Raw genomic sequence first — 24,026 nt, forward strand, 5'->3', positions numbered from 1 at the left:
CTGTTCCAGCACTGAACATTTCCGATTGCCACAGTGGAAGCGGGCCTTTGTGTGCGAGACACCTGCACGAGGAATACCGCTGAGGCTAAACATACACCAGCATCCCGTGTTATCATCAATGATCAATTAGCACAGAAAATTACAGGTGCATTTTTAAAAATTAACCCGGTGTTGGTATCGGATGGATGAGCTCTCATGGGCTCGTGCTTGAATTTCTGTGAGATTTCTGCTGCAAGCTGTAGATGAAACAGTGACTCGCTATACTCACACATATACAGTACAGCTATACTATACGTCCATGTGAGCCCAGTATCGAAAGTTAAACTTTGATATGCTACCTTTATACTTCACCCTATTATTAAACCGTTTCTATCCGGATGGGCATGATCTCTACCAGGATGATCCCACCTCCATCCTCTGCACCCATTGAGTAGTTTGATATGAATGAAAAGAATTGAAATCATACGCTTCACTCAAAAGTGCTCAACATAACGAGCACTTGAACACTGGAGATTGCGAAGTGAAGGTTTAGGAAGGCTTCTCATCTCCATTATCAAAACACCAGCTGAGGAAATATTCTTGAAAAGATGATGAATGCTGCTCATCTCTCAGGTGCAGCTCCAAAATCTGGGCTAATTTGTACCTTAGCAAGACACTTAAAGTTTTCCCTTAATTTGTAGCTGTGTTCGATTTCTCTCGGTTTTGTTAACAGTTGTGAGAAAACAGGACATGTCAGTAAAGCCAGCATTGTCTGTCCATCTTAAACCGAATCTTGTTATGAAATAATGATAAAAATGTTATACTGTTACTAACAACTTGGCATAACCAGTAGGATTGTGTGTTTCAATACTTCAATACTTTTGTATTCTCATCTTAAAAAAGAGGAAAGAATATGCGCTTTTATACCATAATCAAACCCTGATTATAAAATCCCACAGTGTACAACATACAGTTATATTCCACTTAAACAGGCCATATAGTTAAATAGTGATATATGGTAACATTTAATCCAGGGACAACTCAAAATCAGTTCCTTGAGAGTTTTGATCGGCTCCAAATGGGCTTTTTTTTTACTTTCTATGAAATCGGATATATAAAACGGCTGCAGAAGCAGGATGTGTCAAATATCTTATAGTTGTATACTCTATATTCATCAACTTGTGTCATTTATGTCTTTGTCTGTCTCCTGTGTTCATGTAACGGCTGCTACTTTTGAGTTAATCAGGCTGAAAATGAGTTTGATTATGCTAGGATCCATACTAGCTTTGTGGCAAATTAGCAAAGCAAGCTACCTGTACTGGCTCACCAGAAGCAAATTTCATGAAACATCAGGCCACATTAGATTGGTCTAACGAATCGTTTGAATCTTTCGGATTTGACTCTTAACCGTGTCAAACCTGACTTACATCTCGATTCAAACGTTGCTTGTTGGTGTAGCTGAAATCGCTGCTCAGTATTGCACACATACACTATATAGAAAACGAATAGTTACCTGTCACTGGATTTGAAATGTAGAACTATTTTTCTTGGGGTTGTTTGGAGCTATTTCCCAGTCTTAGTAGTGCAATTCAGATGAATGAAAATATGCTGTACAGGCTAACATCCTTCAGAGCAAGGTATAAAACTGTTTAATAAAAAAAACCAAAAGCATCTGAAAAGTAAGGTGGATTCTGAATGCTGAATATATATGGAGGAAGGAATATGGAAGGAAAGCTACATATTTTTACTCGGAAATAACCAGTTATACAGCACGTGTCTGTATCCAAAGGAGAGAATATTTATAGGCACTATAAAAAATGCAAAAGTGTGTGTTAACTAATAGTCATGAGAAGAGCGATGCTGCTGTGAAACCGTGGAAAAGTCAACAAGAGCTTATAGGACTGTATTACAAACCTTCATCGAGCTCTCGGTTGCTTAATTACAATCTGTTTAAGAAAGAACATTATATACATTTATATTATTTACTGCACAGTGTCACCCAAGTGAGGATGAGGTTCCTTTCTGAGTCTTGTTCCTCTCAAGGTTTCTTCCTCATATCATCTCAGAGAGTTTTTTCCTTTTCCACAGTCGCTAGCTTGCTCATAGGATAGGTGTTAAAAATAAATAGTAACTTAATTTGAAACTAACTTTATTTATTTATTTATTTATTTATTTATTCATTCATTCATTCATTCATTCATTCATTCATTCATTTTTAAATTCTGTTCCTATACTTATGTAAAGCTGCTTTGAGACAACAGCAGGGGTCAGTGTTGAGCCACACTGCCTCCCTGCACGTTTTCGGTATTTTTCTTGCTTGTGCTTGGTATTAAACCTCCTGCTTTGTGAACAAGCCATGATTCTGTTTAACCAGGTGGACCGCATGTTAAAGCATGTCTGAACTGCCCGTCTTCATTCCGAAGCCACAATTTCTTTACAGCTTCTTCTTCTTCTTCTTTTTTTTGATAAAAGGAAGACATGTTCAGAGCTTGATGGGATAATTATCCTCAGGAGACCTCAAAAAATACCTGCATCTTTCTGATGGAAAAAAAGCAAACAATGACCACACACACACACACACAAAAGTAAGGAAGCAAGACAGTTTTTAGTCTGGCAAGAAACAACACATGTAGACAAATATTTCGCACTCTTTGCCAGCTCAATCTGGGGTTCAATCAGATAAACAGGGCTTGTTATTCTCGTTTGGGTTTCAGTCTGTCCACCTGGCTTCTGTAATCGGTTCACTGGCTAACATCAGGTTTATGTCACCCCGCATCTGCCGAGTGCACGGCGCACTCATAGATCTCATGGATTTTATTGACAATCTGTATTCAACTATATTGGTTAAGATAGCAACAGGAATTACTCTACAGATTTATCATGTGGCTCTGTGGGTGTGATTTTATTCAATCTGGGTCATTCACAGTGAGGATTGTTCTCTGAATCGCTGAATTTCTATTTGCAGCTACACAGGTTTTAATACCTATTACAAAATAAAACAACATTTCACATGGAAGGTTTCACAGATGTTACTTCGGCATTGAAAGTAAACCAAATAGCCAAAGAAACAATTGTTCCAGGTTTACAAAACAATCCAAATTTCATGGATGTGTGTCCATGAGGTTATCACATATTCTGTTCTTTCTTTAATGCTAAAATAAATAAAATATGAGGTGTATTTAAATATGGGAAAATAATCAATGACAAGAAGGTGTGATATTTAAGGAACTATTATTACTGTGCCAAATATGATAGATTTCCTAGAAGAGATGATTTTCTAAAGATTAATATTTTTATTTATTACAGATTGCCACATCCTATATTTTATCCTTACACAATCCAGCCATCTATAGGATATACAGGAATCAAATCCATATACCATGTGTTTTTAATGAAAATTAGACAAACATTGGCACTTCTTCCTTCCCTTTTTTTAAAAAAGGTTCAGTTGTGATTCTTGAATGTTTCCTGTTACAGCTCTGAGGTTGGAAACGCTTCACGTAAACCTCATAAACCCATATATTTCCACCACTTGTGCGAGTGAGATTGTGTTGCACAATAAAACGTGTTGAAAGGGTTTCATCTCAGCAGACGTTTCACTTTAGGAAGCGTGCAAGCATTCTATTCTATTCTATCGGTTATAAACAAAACGAAACGACTCAATCTCCAGGAAGAAAATGATTTGCTGTATCTGAAATATCTGATTTTCTTTCAAAATCCTGTCATTGTAGAGTTCAGGTGTAGTTTTTGTGGTTTCTTTTGATACAAAAAGTAAGCAGAGCTCATCACTGAGCTCCAGCCGTTTCGAATTTTGGTCTGCCAGCGCTAACGAATGTAATCTCGACATACTACAATTTAAAAAATTCCACATAAAACTCTTGTGCAGAATACGAAAGGATCCTGCGTCCATCACTCAGCACCAGAAACACACAGGCACCCAAAGACTCTTAAATCTAACTCGTGTGTGTTTCGAGTCAGAATATTATTTAGTAACTTATCTACTACTGTCTCTTGTTGACTTTGTAAAGATGACACAATAAGCTTGGTTATGTCTTTTGACTATATGCTTAGCATTGAAATGACTGTAATGGTGCCTTCAGATTACATTAAGTACCGTATTAACAGTAGGGATCATGGATGTGCAAATGAGCAACCACTATATGAAGGCACAGTGATGCTGAGGCACCAAAAAAAAACCTTATGTACGTTATAACCACCCAAAGCAGGCACTGCTAATATGTAACAATTAAAATGACTGCATAGAGTATGAATGTTATTTTCTAGAGAATATATTTTTGAGAATATATCTCAAAGCAGTTTAAAGTTTAAAACTAAGTTACTATATATCTACCATCTACCCCTAATGAGCAAGCTATTAGTGATGGTGGCAAGGAAAAATGTCCTAAGATGATATGAGGAAGAAATCTTGAGAGGAACCAGACTCAGAAGGGAACATCCTCATTTGTGTGACACTGGATACGAAATAATAATAATTATTATTTATATTTAATTAATTAAATGTGTGGAATTAAGCAACCGAGAGTTCCTGAGGAACTAATAGTTCAGCATAATTTCAGAGTTCATCACAAACCCAACACTAATTCCTTTATTGCTGAAGTCTTGAAATGATCGCTGATGAAGATAAAGGGACAGTAGCTTAAGAAGGCTGTGACGGTCTCCAGGCGGCCCCATCCTATTAGTATAAGTGAATTTCATTCATTCATTCATTCATTCATTCATTCATTCATTCATTCATTCATTCATTCATTCATTCATTTTCTACCACTTATCCGAACTACCTCGGGTCACGGGGAGCCTGTGCCTAAGTGAAGTTCATCAGAGTGAAATAACATTTCATGCACATCTAGAATAAAAAGCGGTCCACCAGAGAAGAGTTTGCTGTAGCTGACAAGGTTCAGAGATGTTTTTTTCACTGCATCTAAATTAGCCAAACGATTTCCCTACTGAGCAGAAATAAATAAATAAATAAATTAAATTAAATTAAATTTAAAAAAAAGAGAGAGAGAGAGAGAGAGAGAGAGAAAGAGAGAGAGAGAGAGAGAGAGAGAGAGAGAGAGAGAGAGAGAGAGAGAGAGAGAGAGAGACTAAAGTTACACAAGCTTTCAATAAAATGGAAGAAGTAATGACTAAATACTAATAATACATAGCTGGTAGTTCTTCTTTTGAAAGTATGAGTTAATGAATTACATTGAAACAAACCTGGTTGTCAAAAAAAGTACTGAACGTTAATGAGCTTAATGGGGACAAGAACATGAATAGTTATTTCCATCTCATGATTGTCATTTGTTTTAGAAGGATAAGTCATTTGTGCCACTAAAAGAAAAATCTATTAAAAAAGCAGGCAAGCAATCGAGAAAAACATTAATTAAACCGAACAGACAGTTTTCTGAGTTGATGTTAGAGGATTACTAATATATGCATGAAATGCAGTGGATACTAACATCTTAAGGACAGATGCAGAAGGTTGACATGGTTGCTTTAAGACTGTAAGAAGATAAGCACCGGAGGGCAAAACTGAAGTGTGGTGGGTGGCATGCAAGCTTGGCAGTTTCAAAGCCCCTGCAGTATTTCATTTTCCTTTTTTCATTCTCAGTTAAGACCGAAGTGTTTTCAGAAGAATGTAATGTGCAGGTGGATTGAGCCATGACAAGGAAAGTAAAAGTCTGCTTTTGGTCAGGCTGCAGAGCAAGCAGTGCATTCCAATGAGCAGCTTTCTTTTCATCGTGGTTTATAATGACATGATTCTTATACATAACAACATTCTAGCCATAACAATAAGAATAAAATGTCCATAATGGATTCAAATTCACTTCTTTGAAAAACCTGATTGGCCATTTGTCCAATTGTTAAGGTTGTTTTATAATGCTAAAACAGCCTGTGTCAGCACCTGAGTCACAATTCTGCAAGTACTGTATAATTCACATTCATAGTTGCTTGGGACTAATTCAGAAGGAAAATTTGATGCAAAGTATTATTTGGGTGATAGAATTTTTGGACAAAGTATAGCTGGTAATGTGCCGGATGTCTGTAGTAATTAGCATGATTTGGGGTAAGTGAAGGCATGTGATATGCATGAAAATCACAGAAATATGAGTGACTTCATGATGAATGCATGGTTGTCAGAAATGATTGCAAGCACTTTCTGGAACGTCTTTATAAACTCGTTATAATATACTGAAGTAAATAAAAAAAAAAAATCCCACAGGATGCAACAGAATCTTTACTTTAAAAAACAAAAAACAAAAAACAAAAAACAGTTTTACCTTGGTTATGTGTATTGAATTTATAGTAGGATAACTAAGTGTGTCTTTTCAGACTTTTCCATTCATGGCAGATTTGAAGGGAAATATTCTGTTAAAGATACATGTAAATGTTGTCAAATCCAATTAGGTGTATATACATTTAATGAGCAGTCCAGCCTCAGAAAACAAAATAAACGGAGAAAACATATCAGGAAATAAAAATACAAACACCGCAAGTGAGCAGGTGTATGGAATTTGCTCTATACGCTGTCATCTACTTAGCAGGATGATACCATTAGTCTCAGAGTTACTGGAAACCAAGGTGAAGAGGGAATTCACTTTTTCTCTTTAATCATGAGCTAGTTTATAGCTAGTTTCCTAGTGAAGCTACTAAACATTCAAATTAGCTTTTTTTTTTTAATAATAATACTAATTTAATAATGACCATTCACACAAAGAAGCTTTACAGTTATCCAGATATAAATATAGATGTATAATTACCTCTAATAAACAAGCCAGATGTGATGATGGAAAGGAAAAACACCCTGAGATGACATGACTAAGAAATGTTGAAAGGAACCGGACTTAAAAGGAAAACACATCCTCTTCACTGGATATTGAGAAGAATAAACTATTAGAGAGTAATGCGAAAGAAGCCTTTTCTGCACACACGCCACAAACGGAGTCGCTTGAGTTATGCAAACACACATTTGTACAAGCCAGTTTCATTTTGGAATAAGGTGCTGGGAAGTGATGAAACAAAGATTGAGTTATTTGGTCATAACAAGGGGCGTTATGCATGGTGGCTAAAGAGCACGACAGTCCAAGAAAAACACTTACTACCCACAGTAAAATTTGGTAGAGGTTCCATCATGCTGTGCGGCTGTGTGGCCAGTGCCGGTACTGGGAATCTGGTTAAAGTTGAGAGTCGCATGGATTCCACTCAATATCAGCAGATTCTTGAGAATAATGTTGAGGAGTCCGTCACAAAGTTAAAGTTACGCCGGGGCTGGATATTTCAACAAGACAATGATCCAAAAACACTGCTCAAAATCTATTCAGGCATTTATGCAGTGGAACAAGTACAGTGTTCTGGAATGTCCATCCCCTTCTCCAGACCTGAATATCATTGAACATCTGTGGGGTGATTTGAAGCGGGCTGTACACGCTCGGCAACCATCAAACCTAACTGAACTGGAGATGTTTTGTAAGGATGAATGGTCCAAAATACATTAATCCAGAATCCAGACACTCATTACAGGCTATAGGAAGCATCTAGCTGTTATTTCTGCTAAAGGAGGCTCTACTAATAAGTGATATGATTTTTCTGTTGGGGTGCCCAAATTTATACACCTGTCTAATTTTGTTTTGATCCATATTGCACATTTTCTGTTAATCCAATAAACCTCATTTCACTACTGAAACATTACTGTGTCCCTCAGTTATTTGATAGATCAAAATGAAATTGCTGATCCAAACACCCAAATATTTATAAATGAAAATCATGGAAATTGTTAGGGGTTCCTAAACTTTTGCATACGACTGTATATTATTTGGATTAGATAAAATTATATAAGTATAATTTAATATAAACATGATTTTTCTCAGGGTTGTCCGGATTCCTCCCACAAACATGCCAGTAGGTGGATTGTTTATGCTAATATTTGCCGCTATGTGTGAACGAGTGTGTGTTTGTTTGCATACATGACGCCATGTAATGATCTAGCTTCCTATCCAGGGCGTAGTCCTCTTTATGCCAGCGTTAGCCTGCTATGCTCCTTTACTGAAGATATTAAAAAATAAACAAATTAATGTTTCCAAAATAACCATATGATTATATCATCGTCTCAGGCTTGCTCATTAGGTATATAAATGTAAATGTAATTTTCTACTTTGCAATTTTTATTCTGAATTTATATTTCCATAGAGCTGCTTTAAGACGCTGTATATTAAAATGGCTATACAGATCAAATCAAATTGAATCTCTCTTCTGATGATTTTTTCACATATGTATACCTATTGAATATTAATAAATTTCGATATATCGCTATATACTTTGAAAATTCAACATACTGGATTGTTTAAGTATGAACAGACTTGCTGTGGCTCTCCTGATGTTTGTGCTTCGTTGTTGTCCGGCTCATTTCTCACCTGAGAGTTTAATGGTGTCCACAGGAAATTAAGTAACCAACATTTCAAGACTGAGGAAAGTCATTAGCCTATCTCACTTTAGACTCCTTGGAGTCACACTGGAAAAAAATAAATAAAACCTCCCATTATGCATGGTTAATTAAAAATGAACTAGTCACTAGGGAGGACTGGGCTGCATTTCCTTCATGATAAGGCTCTCATCTTGTTGAAAGAACAGCAGGAGATTTTTTTTAACCAAGGGGGTGGAGGATGGAGAATCAGACAGCAGGCGACTTAAGGAACGCCTGCGCTCTTCTGTCGCCATGGTGACTGCATTACTCTCTTTCAGATATACAGAAGTGCACCCAGAGCAAAGACGCACAACCTCTTTGGAAAGAATGAGGATAATGGAGCGCATGAGTAGCACTGATCACAGACAAATGGATCCTTAGAACATTTATTATATCTGGAGAAGTTGTGTTTCTATTTGTATCTATATCTAACGTTATCAGCGGGATGGTTCGCATTAAAAACATTTATTTTAGTTGAACACATTTATTTTAATCTGTACTTCTATGCAAATTCTGTAGTGCTAGTTAGAGATTTTAACCACAATGGATGATATTTCTGTTATGAGCACATATCATGGCTGCAGTGTCAGATGGGATGTAATATACTGTAAGTACAGCACACAATAATAATTCTTTCACTATATAGAATCTGCCTGTACAGTAAGAGGCTCAAATCAGAACGTTTCTTTTCCTTTAATTAAATTTTACGGATAAGGTACTATTATATTAACTAGTGCTTTACCAATTCTATACTTGTTTTACTCATTATGTTTATGCATAAGCTTTGACTATACAAAGATAAAAACTTGTAACACACTTTACAAATGAATGAGTAAACATTATTCACTGAGGATTCTTTCTTTCTTTCTTTCTTTCTTTCTTTCTTTCTTTCTTTCTTTCTTTCTTTCTATTACATGTATTTTTTTAATCAGTTCAACATTTTAAAATAATTAGATTTTAAATTCACATCAAAGCTATAACATAAGATTTTATACAAAATGTTTACTGTTACTGACTAAATATGTGTCGATTTGGCTGAATAGAAATAATCAAATGCTTGTATTTTGAAGAATGTTATAAAAGTACAGTAATGTTTTAGAATAAAAAAGGGACATGATGCAAAGTTAATTTCCAGCAAGTCTTGAAGTAAACCACAGCAATTTGTTATTAATTAATTAATTAATTTATTTACTTACTTACTTTCACTTAGCCTCCTGGTGTTCCTGGCACTAACCCAGCCAATGAAGAGCTAACTCTTAGTGCCAGTCTCAAGCTTGGATAAAAAGACCTGTGCCAAATCTAACATGCGGTCCACATGAACCGCTGTATGATCATTTGGTCCGCATGTCGTGCTACCACATGATTGGCTAAAAGCAGTTGTTTCCTCACTGTACAAACAAACAAATACAAGCTAAATAAGTATAAAGTGTGTGATAGCAAGCCAATCAGAGCACACATTACAGGATAAACTTTAAGAGTTTGGATTGTCAAATGTAAATGTACTTTAACACATTTGTGCTTATTTTTAACAGGCATTGTGTCTGGCAAATGATTTTATCGGTTATTGGGAATCTTTAACTCTCAAAATCCAGCCGGTGAAAAATTTGGTACAAAGACTGAAACTGTGTGAAACTATACAATGGTTTACTTACAGATCTCCTCACAAGTTTTATGGCAAGAAAATGACACTACACATACTTTGGAATGCCCTTCAGCTCTTGGTATTTTGGGAAAGGAGCCACGCTGCTGGTATAGAGGTGAGGTGTCTCTAAATGAAGCATTCCCCAGGGCCATCTACAGAAGCAGCTCAGGTAGAGGTTGAACATGATGCAGCGATGAGGCTAATTACATACGCCTGCAGGCTGCATCAGACACAAATCACACCAGCTGGAGGAAAGACCCCTCTGACTAATGCAGTTTTTCTTATTAAGACATTTATGCCAACAGGGAACAGCCCTGGAGATACAATGAAACCAAACACTCATAAATAATTGTGCTGACATTTGAACTCTTAAACTTTGTTACAGAAGAGGGCTGTACTAGTTTAAAATGTACAAACCAAGAAGTAGTTATTTTCATGAAGGACAAACACGACGAATGCAATATTTTTAAGACTATAGCTAAAATTCACCGTTAACAGAAATTAACAAAGCAATTAACTGAGCTGATTTCAAGCTAATGCTATTTTTAAATGATTTCTCAATAACACATGAATCCAATTATTGTCAAGGTATATATTAGTTTACATTGTAAGGTGAGAGATGATAAATTGTAAATTAATCTAATGGAAGGAATTTGTAGTGAGACAGAAAAATGGAAATTAATGTTAATTGCTAATTTATTGGGTAAATAAACTTTTAGAAATTGTTTTCAGTGGATATGTAGGAAAAATCCACAATGCAATTAAAAAAAAAATATATATATATATTTTTTACACTAATTACAGTGATAACTCTCCCTGTATCTTTCTGACCTATGAACCTCATGTGCTATTAAACTAGAGCTACAGTAATTGCTAATACTCCTTCACTGCCATGTTTATTCTCTCTCTCTCTCTCTCTCTCTCTCTCTCTCTCTCTCTCTCTCTCACACACACACACACACACACACACACACACACACACACACACACACACACACACACACACACACACAGGTTTGTATTAAATACATAAAGAGTACACTGAAGCACTAAGAACAGAATGACCTACTTTATAACTTCCACTACAAAAAAAAACTCCATCAAACCACCTGACACACTTGTACAAATTCCACACAAATAATTCAATATCTCTAGAACATAGTTGAATGTAGAAAAAAGAATCTTAAAAAGATTCATAGAAGAGAATAATCAGAATTTTAGAAATTAAATTTCTAACCATATTACAAGTATTATTAGAAGTAAAAGGAAATGAATGAGTGAATGAGACATGTCCCTCTAGTGCCATAGTGGGACCACTGCATTGATTTAAAAACACAACCCAGAATCAGTCATCCTAAAATGTCACCTTATGATGTTGGAATCAAAAAGAAGATTGTTGTTGTTTGTAGGCAAAAAGGAATGATAATTGATCCCTGGAGCTTTATTTTTTAGTTCTCATTTCATTTCAGATGAATATCAATGCGTCATATAAGTGAAGTTAGCATGCTAACTAAGAGTTTAGCTAACTAGATTGGCTTGCTAGTTCGCTAACAAGCTAGCTTGATAAATTATTTAGCTAAGCAAAGCTTTAACAAAGCATAAATCTACATCAGGATTCTAGCTCTCTAATGCTAGATAGCCAGGTCACATTATTATTGAAGGGGTTTGCCTATAATGGACAGGTATAGCAGGCTAGTTTTTTTTTTTTTTTGTTGTTGTTATTTTGCTAATTTATATGTAACCTATAATATTACTAATACTAATACTCTAATATGTTTCTGGTGTTCCTGGCATTATGTTCTTAAACTATACACAGATGGGACAAAATCACTATAAAATGCCTTTGGTCTCATCATTAGATTCACAGTTATCATAAACATAATGCAAAAGAAGGAGATTCTGAGGTTTTATAATAAACGGCCCTAAATTTACACACATTTTATACCATTTTCTTGCTAGTATATTAACAGTAAACTAGCATCTAGGATACTTTTCTTAAATTACAATTAACTTTTTTTTAAGTAAGTTAAGTCAAGTAAGTAAAATTACATGGTTACATTCGAAAATTAAGACTATGGCAATCAAAAAGGTGAAATGTTTCCTTGGTTTTCCGCTCTGTAGTCATGCTTCTGTCTTTTTCTTAAATTAGGGACATTAAGCATCTGATGCAAACATTTCAGCCCATTATTGTCTAAATATTCAGAACAATCTTTTGCCATGCAGGTGCTGGTCAGTGGCTTGTTGGTTAGTTTGAACTATTCTTGACACACAGTCCCATCTGACCCTGAAGCCGATTTCTTTGTGAAATCGTCTAGTGAATATGATTACAAATGTGTATGGAATAGTTTCCGATTGTCCTGTCTAGACAGCAACTCAAAAAAATTTGTGTGGAAGGCAGAAAAAAGACTGTCATTAGAAATGGCTGACAGTGAATGGTGTCAGCAGGAGTTCCTCAGCTGGGCTCAACAAAGAAAGAAGAGAAAATTGGGAAGAAAATCACAGATATCGACTACAGTGCAGTTGAACAGATGATAAAGCACTTAGGATTCTGGTCCAGCCTCATTCAAAGTTACAGCATCTGAATTGAAAACTTTCCTACATTTTATTTTGTCATTACAATCTCACAGTCACTTCTTTACCGTAACATTGTAACCCATCTTTTTATTCATGCAGCATTTAACAGCTATGCTTTATCTTTACTGCAGACAACACGGTAACTGTATCTACCTCATCAATGGACAGCTATTTCATCTGTGGATTGAAAACACTGAAATGAAGATAACTATTACACTGTATAGAACTTCAGAACAATTGACTGTACTTTCTGAACGTTAGCAGAGCCAAAGATGTACACTGGTAAAAACATTACATATTAGGTAATTAATAATATATTTAATCTACTTGCATTTATCTACTATTCATTATTTTAAGATCACAACCAAATATAAAATTATGACAGCTCTTTCTTGACACATGTTTAATCTGAAAAATGGTTCCTTTTTTTAAAGAATGCTTTAAATGAGTGAATGAGGGTGACAATTGTCTATGATAGAGATTGTTAAATAAATAATATCTAGTTTAAGCAAATAGTAAGCAAAAGTACAAACTAGTATCATCTTTTTTTTTTTGTCTTGCCAGTGTTGCCTCTGGCTTGCACATTAGATAAAATCTAAATTGAAATATTATAATTTGCATGGTATATGTAATTTATACATTATATTTAAAGCTTCTTTGTGATAACGTCCATTGTTAAATTGCAACAGCTGTCCATTGCCTACCATTGCAACATCTGAATAAATGTGACCTAACAATGCATAACACATTCATTCATTCATTCATTCATTCATTTTCTACCGCTTTATCCGAACTACCTCGGGTCACGGGGAGCCTGTGCCTATCTCAGGCGTCATCGGGCATCAAGGCAGGATACACCCTGGACGGAGTGCCAACCCATCGCAGGGCACACACACACTCTCATTCACTCACGCAATCACACACTACGGACAATTTTTCCAGAGATGCCAATCAACCTACCATGCATGTCTTTGGACCGGGGGAGGAAACCGGAGTACCCGGAGGAAACCCCCGAGGCACGGGGAGAACATGCAAACTCCACACACAAGGCGGAGGCGGGAATCGAACCCCGACCCTGGAGGTGTGAGGCGAACGTGCTACCCACTAAGCCACCGTGCCCCCCATGCATAACACAATGTATCAGTAATCAAATCTGAAATATCAAATTATTTTATTGTATTTTTCAGAGTATATTTTACTAATATAATAATTGCTAATATACTGTAGTCTTGCATACTTGCACTAGACTAAACCAAACATCTCCAAAGATGAAGAAAACTTTTTTGCTTCGGATTACTTTCCAGTGTGAATAAGTGGATGTGTCAAGGACTAGCACAATAATAAAACTGGGTCATAATTATGACTTATGAAGGTGAAAAATTTTTATTGTGAAACAAACAATAATTTAGACAACAAACAGAAATCTGGATGGTGCATAAATATTTACTCCCTTTCGCCTACTGTGAGCAATCAGTGTCACATGATCTGTCACATGATATCAGTATAAATGCATACTGGTCTGAAACTGTTTAGGATTGAGGGCAAAATGGATGGCACTAGATAGAGAGTAAATATTTGAAGAAAGCCTGTTTGAATTTGCCCACGATTTGAGACTGGGACAGAGGTTTGTTTACCTTTCAGCAGGACAATGATCCTAAACGTACTGCAAAAGCTACATTAGAGTGGTTTATAAAAATATCATTCAAATGTGATTTCTGTTTCTTTGCCTTAATTATCGTCTGTTTCACAGTAAAAAATAAATTTTTTTACTTGTTGAAATCAAAATACACCAAAAAATCCAGACTTAATGCAAAAAACAGGACAAACACCAAGGAGGGTGAATGCTTTTTGCAACCCACTGTAACTGTTTTTTTTTTATCAGGATAAGAAAAGCTAGGCTAAAAAAAAAAAAAGATAAGCTATAGAAATAGAGACATAAAGCTTGTACCAGTGTATGTTAAAATAACTATACTAACTTCAGCATATTGAGAATTAAAGAAAGGATGTATTATTGAAGAAGACAGCTCATCTGGATGTTAGTAGGAGAAAGCTACAAAGCCAACCACATGACTGAAACCCTTATAATAAAAATAATGTAGAAGCACTTACATGGATAATGTAGAAGTAAAAAACCCAGACATATGGTGATATCACTGTTATAACAGACTTCAGGCAACCAGGGACTCACTGGAATTTGCAAACGAGTACTACGAGTTAATTTTATCCAATATTATATCATTTGAGCAATAACCATAAAAGATGGCTTTGCATAAATGATCTGTGACATAAATAGCCTTGAAATAGAAACATTTTTTACATCCATAGCAAAAATGTCATCACTGCAATTGTGTAGTTGTACATAGTAATGTTAAATATGGTGTAGCTGATCATGGTTAAAAATATTATAACATTTTCCTTTATGATAAAACAGTAACTGTAACTTAGATATAATTAGCAATGCTTTATTCATACTTTCAAGCTTAGTTTTGACATAACAATGAATCCCGTTTCCTTGGATTTTCCTCAACACTATTATTATCAAATCTATGAAAGTGAGAGGATTAAAAGCTACAGTTAATTTTTTTCTTCTCCTGATTTACTTTTTTATTACCATTTTGGTTTAACACTGTTCATTATATTACATTTCTGGCCCCAGGGGATTGACAGCCAGCAAGGGAAGTAGTAGGGAATTTTATCCACTTTACCTATTAATGCTCTGCTACCTCAAGCCACTGATCTGATTTTGGCTCTGCTCAATGGATTGTTGACCACAAGAATAAGGTTTAAGGTTTCAATTTGATAGGCTCACACACACGCACGCGCACACACACACACACACACACACACACACACACACACACACACACACACACACACACACACACACACACACACAGTATTATTAATAGACTTATCAGTCTATTGACATTAACCCTGTGATGATCCTGAGGCTTCTAGAGATGTATCAGTTCCAGATGGATTCTGCTTTGTGAAGATTTTAAAACATAAAGAGAAGATGCCAACTACATGTGGACTTTGAGGACAACCTCCTAATCAATACACAAATGTCAGAGTGTATCTGACTATAGAAAGGATATTTTTCATAATAACACACTCAGTGTTTATAACAGTTTATAATCACACCCTCTAGTGTCACCCAAATGAGGATGAGGTTCCTGGTTTGGTTCCTCTCAAGGTTTTTCCTTGCCACAGTCACCTCAGTCACCTCAGGCTTGTTCATTGTGGATAAATGACAAACACATTTAAACATAAGTCTAACATTAATTTTGAACTTTTGTATAATATTAATATTTGTATAATATTAAACTTTTTGTACTATGGTTCTTATGTTCTGTAAAGTTGCTTTGAGGCAATGTCCATTGTTAAAAGTGTTATACAAAAAAATTGAATTGAATTGAAATATTTTTATATAATCATATCATTTCTAAATAAAATCGGCAAATTGGTTATGTGTAATTTTAAACAAGTATTCAGCAGTGCTAAGGACATCTTATAAAACTATAGTCACTAAGAATCCAAAGTGCAGTTTCTCAGCCTAAAACATTTTAAATGTGTTTTTAATTAGCCTGTGTCAACAAGGTTACAAATATCTGATGCAGCTTTTGAACAAAAGGAGTAAATTGTTATTTCAGGTTTCATTGGTATAAGCTTTCTATGGCTTCCATATATTATCCATAAGTTATCCCTGACATAAGGCTGCTGCCTTATTAGTCCTCCAGTCACTCCCAGATATTTGCCATCTTATAGCAATTTTACAGCGCTCAGTAAACAATGAGATTCCTTGAATAAAAAACAACTCAGGCAAAATACTGTACACATTAAATCCGTATGCATAATGAACGCATCAGGTCTTGAAGTCTAGTTATTGATATTAGTTGAAATTGTTTGCAACCTGCCACAATTCCTTCAAGAGAGCAGGAACTTTTTGGCCATAGTTTAAAAAAAAAATTCTAACTTGTCACAGAGTTTTACTAGTTGTCCTGTGCTGTCAAACACTTGCTGGAGTTCATTGGCAGTGATTATTCTTACTGGAGAATGCTACACTGAGCTGGCTGGTGACATTAATTGGGACCATGCTGAAGCCCAGTTATAAGGATTGTGGAACCGTTAAAGATTCACACTGTGACCAACTGCATGTGTCTGGTTTTCCCTCTTGTTATAGTATCCTGAACTCTAATATTCTTCTTCATATATCATCCTAATGTCACTGGAATACAGGCTAGTATTTCATAATAAAAGATGTTAGGGTTTTTTCTTAGCCTGCAGAAATTCTCTAGTAAGACAAATTGGATTAATCAAGCTGCAGCTTAATAATAAAGTGCAGATGATTCCTTGGTTTCAGGGTTACTTACTCAACTGTTAAACATTTATCCATGGAGATAGAGGGCAGGATTTAAAAAATGAAATTAATAGTTCTAAGCATTTTAATCAGTATGACCTTGTAATAATTTAATAGCAGTAAACCAAGAGCAATCCGAGCATGGCCACGAAGAGCAAGATTTTGTTTTTCAGTATATATCAAATGGCAATATTTCTATGGAACATGCTGACAGTTGTATATGAAAGCGAGGGTGATAGATAAAGGTGTGAGGTTTAGTTTGTCAGCACATTGTTAGCCTGTTAGTTAAACACAAAAGACTGGTGTGTGCAAACGAACATGATGAAAAGAGCCAGACATTTCACATTTCATACCACTGTGTATTCTCAAGCTCTCATGCTATTACAGATGCAGTTATAAATTATAAATTACATTTGCCTACCGGTGAAAAATGTTTCATATATTTATTTTGGCAGTTCAGTGTCTGAAAGTTAAATTTTAGCTTTTATTATTTGCAATTAAAGCTGAATAGTTTGTTTCCACTAGACCAAATTTTCACTTTGTATTTAATCAAACTGTACATATACAGTACTGTAGAATTCCATAGTGAAAAGAAAAATATCTCAGGAAGCACAGAAGACAGCATTGTCGAGCAAAAGCAGGAAACTACAGTACATTATAATGGGCACAGGTTCACAGGTTAGAATCATGAATGAATAAATCTTGCTTTCTTTTGTAACATGCAGATGGTCAGAATTTGGCATCAAATACATTTATTCATGGACTCAACCTGCCTTGTTTCAACAGTTCAGGCTGGCGGTGGTGTCTTAATGGTGTGGGTAATGTTTCCGTGGGTACACATACAGTCCTTTACTACCAAACAAGTCACTGCCACATCTGTCTATCTATATAAGTATTGTTGCTGACCATGCGCATCTCTTTATGGACACAATTTACCTTAAACTATTAACAGTTCAAACTTTGAACATGACAATAAGTGTCATTGACTCAAATGGACTCTCTAGATCTGAATCCAATAGAGAACCACTGGGATGTGGTTGAGCAGGAAACTGACAGCTATTTGTAGATATTATGATTTTAACACGGACCCGAATCTCAAAGGAAACACCCTTTTAACACTCTGTGAAAAGCATGTCATGAATTATTGAAGAGTTTTGAAAGCAAAGCATTGTTCCTTCCCGGTATTAATATGAACGTTTTGTGTTTCTAATAATCTCATGATGGAGTGATATCTTTTAAAGTTTGAATTTATTACACATCACATGGCAGGTAGAGAAAAGTGTCAGGAGTGTTGTGTGACAGAAGAGTGTCAAAGGAAAGGTGTACAAGACAGTAGTGAGAGCAGCTCTGCTGTATTGGTTAGAGACTGTAGCAGTGAGGAAAAGACATGAGGCAGAAATGGAGGTAGCAGAGATGAGGATGTTGAGGTTCTCTTTAGGAGTGATGAGGATGGACAGGATTAGGGACGAGTACATCAGCTCAGGTTGGCTGTTTTGGTGACGAGGTCAGAGAGGATAGATTGAGATGGTTTGGACATGTACAGAGGAGGGAGATGGTTATATAGGTAGAAGGAGGTTGGAGATGGAGCTGCCAGGTAAGAGTTCAAGAGGAAGGCCAAAGGAGATATATGGATGTGTTAAAATAGGACATGAAGGTAATTGGTGTGAGAGTAGAGGATGCCCAGGATAGAGTTAGGTGGAAACAGATGATTCGCTGTGGCGACCCCTAACGGGAAAAGCAGAAAGTAGAAATAAACATGACAGGTTAATAGTAAACTAAATTATTACTGTGAGCATTAAGTTTTTAATTTTTTAATTTTTTCCTTTTTAAGAATACAAAATAATCAAAACATAATATTTTAATGTTTTTCTCTAAATATATACAGCTAAAATGAGCAAAATATAATTGAATAACATAATTTAAATTCTTGTTATTAGGTGAAATCTGTATCTCTCAATCCTCATTTTGTAGACCTGTAATTGATTACACTTCCAGCTTTGGGCAGGCTGAAGCTATTCATTCTTGTTTGACAGCACTTGTGTCAGATTTCTATGGCATGCTGGGCTGGTTAACTCTAGTGAGGGCCAAATATATCCAGTGTAAATTGTTGTCATGCCTGAAGTAGTCACTACTGATCTTCTCAGATGCCTCAGGAAAAGTAGATGGTTTTTACTTTTGCTGCTATATGACAATCCCACTAGGTCATATTAGATCCAGATTCGAAGCACCTTGACAGCATTATGAGACATTATCTGTTGTCCAGACAGGTGAAGAGACACAGGAGGAGGAGGATTTCTCATAAATATCAGTGATGGTAATACATTTAGTCAGATTTAGTGCCATTTCACTGGAGAGTTGTTACCATGGGACACATGGATAAGATATACATCATTTACCTGCTTGCAGCAATTTTCTAAAAGGTGTCTTACTACCATTGATAAGAGCAGGAAATGAAAGATCCCAGTAATGTTCCTTGAGTCTTATCCTCTGTAAGCATTGCCTAGTTGACAAAGCAGTATTGATAGCATACCTGTATGCCTAAGGCCAGATACAAAAGTGTACAGCCATGGTCTAGATGCAGGAACGTCTAGATGCAGGAAGCATTTCCTGGTTATAGACTTGGTCAAACTTTGTCAAAGTTTTAAAAAATCTGAAATGTTTGTACTAATAGTAGATGGAAGCCCAGTGTAATATGTAAAAAATCTTTGCAATTTGCATGAAAGGTATTGGTATAAATACAGCAATAATATTATGAACTTTTCTGTATGTAAATAATTTTTTTTCCTGAATTGATATCTTTTTTTCTTCTTCATTTTAATACGTTAGACATATTTTTATGTCAGGGGGCACGATGGCTTAGTGGTTAGCACGTTTGCCTCACACCTCCAGGGTTGGGGGTCCGATTCCTGCCTCCGCGTTGTGTGTATGGAGCTTGTTCTCCCCGTGCCTCGATGGTTTCCTCCGGGTTGATTGGCATCTCTGGAAAATTGTCCGTAGTGTGTGAGTGTGTGAGTGAATGAGAGTGTGTGTGCCCTGTGATGGGTTGGCACTCTGTCCAGGGTGTATCCTGCCTCGATGCCCGATGACGCCTGAGATAGGCACAGGCTCCCCGTGATCCGAGAAGCTCAGATAAGCGGTAGAAAATGAATGAATGAATGAATGAATGAATGAATGAATGAATGAATATTTTTATGTCATTATGTTTATTATGTAATCTTTAACTGATTTGGGACCTTATCAATTACTATTGAACTACTCTAATCTGTTATTAAAAATTAAACTTGAGACAATTAAGATTGAGACATTTGTGCTCTCTCTGGTAGTGATTAAGCATGTGTAATTCTTCGAAATTAACCACGGATCTAAGAACACATGCATTACTTAGACACAACCACTCAAAAAAATTATCCCTTCTCTGTAATACTTTTTTTCATTATACTTATAGATGAGTATCACCATCACTCTACCTATCTTACCTAAAACTACCTCTCACCCCCTCGCTCTTACTCGCCGCAACCTTCACTCTGTCTCACCTTCATCTGTAGCTTCTGGCACTCTTTCTTCCCTTCCTGATGCTGTCTTTTTCCTCACTACCCTTAGACTCAGCCACAGATACTTTCCTCTCATCTCTTTCCTCAACTATGGACTTCCTCTGCCCTATGTTCACTAAACCCAAGAAAACTTCTTGTTCTGCTCCTTGGCTTTCAGATGTGCTGCGCAACAATCGAAGAGAGCTAAGATCATCAGAGAGAAAGTGGAAGAAATCACAACTTGATGCAGATCTTGATTTTTACAGAACACTTCTTGTCAAGTTCTCCTCAGATGTGACTTCTGCCAAGACTTCCTTCTACAAGGAAAAGCTTGAAGCTTCCTCACATGACCCTCGGAAATTCCACAACATCATCTCTTCTCTGCTCAACCCCCCGGCTCCACCTTCTTCATCCTCCCTGACTGCAGAAGACTTTGCTTCTTTCTACCAGGAGAAGATTGAGGAAATCTTCCGGACCTTCACTTCAGCCCCGACTGCACTTACATCTCAGAGTATGGATTCCCCTACACCTTCGTTGTCACATTTTTCAACTGTGGCAGCAGAAGAGATTTTACAACTCATCCAGTCCTGCAATCCTACCACCTGCCCATTGGATCCACTCCCTACCACTATGCTCCAGACCATCTCACAAGACCTCTTGCCCTTCATTTCCACTATCGTCAATAGATCCATAGCATCTGGTCAGGTACCAACTACTTTCAAGAGAGCAAGGGTTATTCCCATCCTAAAGAAACCTGCTCTGGATCCATCAGACATCAGTAACTACAGACCGGTATCACTTCTCTCATTTCTTTCAAAAATTCTTGAACGCATTGTCTATAATCATCTGTCTGTCTATCTCTCACAGAACAACCTCCAAGATCCCAAACAGTCTGGCTTTAAAGCAGCTCACTCTACAGAGACAGCCCTTTTGGATGTCTCTGAGAAGCTACATACTGCTAGATCAGCCAAACTATCATCCGTCCTTATCCTCCTTGACCTTTCAGCAGCGTTTGATACGGTCAACCACAAGACTCTCTTATCCTCCCTCAAGAGTCTTGGGATTTGCGGATCAGCTTGGGAATGGTTTGCCTCCTACCTGGAAGGACGCTCATATCAAGTAACATGGAGGGGAGTGACATCTGCTCCACGCAGACTCTCCACTGGCGTCCCACAGGGCTCAGTACTTGGTCCTCTTCGTTTCTCCTTGTATACTCACTCTCTTGGTGAAGTTATTTCATCACATGGGTTCTCTTACTACTGCTATGCTGATGATACACAACTTATCTTTTCTTTCCCACCCTCAGATGCCACAGCTTCTGACCGGATCTCAGCATGTCTGGCAGAAATTTCATCATGGATGACTGCTCATCAGTTAAAGCTCAATCCTAGCAAAACTGAACTGCTGTTCATCCCAGGTGATTCATGCCCAGGTCACGATCTTGCTATATCCTTGCACAACGATCTGATCTCCCCTTCAGCCACAGCTCGCAACCTTGGGGTAACCATGGACAATCAACTGTCCTTTTCCTCTCATGTTGCAAATGTGACTCGCTCATGTCGGTTTCTTCTCTACAACATTAGAAGGATTCGGCCATTTTTGTCCACACAGACTGCCCAGGTACTTGTTCAGTCTCTTGTCATTTCTAGACTGGATTACTGCAATGCACTGCTGGCAGGTCTACCTATGAACGCAATCCGTCCTCTGCAAATGATCCAAAATGCAGCTGCCCGGCTTGTTTTCAACCTGCCAAAGTTCTCGCATACCACCCCGCTGCTGCGATCCCTCCACTGGCTTCCGGTAGCTGCACGCATCCGGTTCAAAACACTGATGCTGGCCTACAAAGCCAAAAATGGACCAGCTCCCTCTTACCTCAAAGCCCTCATCATTCCTCGCACTGCACCCCGTAACCTCCGATCTACCAGCACTGCTCGACTGGTTCCACCATCTCTCAGGGTAAGAGGCAAGTATACTACAAGACTCTTCTCTGTACTGGCACCAAGGTGGTGGAATGAACTTCCTATAGAGGTCCGGACAGCCGAGTCACTGGCTATTTTCAAGCGGCGGTTGAAGACCTACTTATTCAGGAAGCACTTCAACTAGCACTTCTTTCCTTATCCTTTGCATTTAAAAAAAAACAAAAAAAAAACAAACAAAAAAAACCTTTGACACTTTTTCATTGTAACTTTGAACAAATGTTTTAAACTCATGGTATCTTAAGTATGTAACCTAGTGAACCAGCATGAATGTATTCAGTGTTAGAGATTTAAGCACTTATGTACGTCGCTCTGGATAAGGGCGTCTGCCAAATGCTGTAAATGTAAATGTAAATGTAAATGAGTAGCAGTTTGATTTTTTTAAGCATAGAATTATACATTTACACAAAGTTAATTAATACCCATTTTAAATGTGTTAAATTTGGGTATCTTTGTATTTTTAGAACTATTTTCAACTATTTTCTGTTTGTCATTTCTATTTTCTGTTTGTCATTTTTTAAGTGAATTCATCTCTCAATATTTCAATACACAATATATGGCCAAAAGTATGTGCACACCTGACCATATTTAGTTCTTCTTAAACTGATACAAATTTGGAAACACACATTTGACTCTCCTTTCAATTCAATTCAATTCAATTCAGATACCTCCTTTAAGAATTGATTTTGTGTCAAATCAGCTTTACAAAATAATCAAAATAGAATAATTATGGGGATTTTAAAAAGCCAGAGTCAATGCTGGCAATGAATGAGATTATATGAGTAAGAAACCTTGAGAGGAACCAGACTCTGAAGGAAACCCATCCTTATTTGGGTGACACTGGACAGTAAATAATGTAAATGTAAATAATGTTCCTCTTCTTCTTCTTCTTCTTCTTCTTCTTCTTCTTCTTCTTCTTCTTCTTCTTCTTCTTCTTCTTCTTTTTTCAACATTTTATCCTTTCACTGCATCCAAGGTGGCCAAATGTGTTCCAGCACAGATCAAGATCCAAAAAGGACATGATTTTTCATGGATGGATAGGAAGAAAATTTGACCTCAACTACTGAACACAGAATGCTGACTGCACTCCAGGCCTCCTCGCCCGGAAACGGCGAAGTCAACATGAACATATGTGTTGCAGTCAAATGTCCACAAACTTTTGCCATTATATTGAAACTGAAAATCAAGAATGAGATCACTCCGTTTTTCATGTTCCTCCTCTGGACTTCTGAAGAACAAGGCAACTTCCCTCCATATGTCTCGGGGAATATTCTCGATATGAACTAAAACATATTAATAGTTATTTAAAAATAAACTAATGACGAGTTAAGGCTTGTAATAATCAACTTCAACTAATGAACTAACCTCTTCTGAATTCTTAAATGAGTAACCTCCAATTTAAGTTACTACACAGTTGTTAGCTCGTTAGTTACTAGTTAGTTGTTAGTATATTCATTAGCACATAGGGGTTACCAACATCATTAGATTACTTAATTTACAC

This window comes from Tachysurus fulvidraco, chromosome 12 (assembly GCF_022655615.1).
Source record: "Tachysurus fulvidraco isolate hzauxx_2018 chromosome 12, HZAU_PFXX_2.0, whole genome shotgun sequence".
In the NCBI taxonomy this organism is placed as follows: domain Eukaryota; kingdom Metazoa; phylum Chordata; class Actinopteri; order Siluriformes; family Bagridae; genus Tachysurus; species Tachysurus fulvidraco.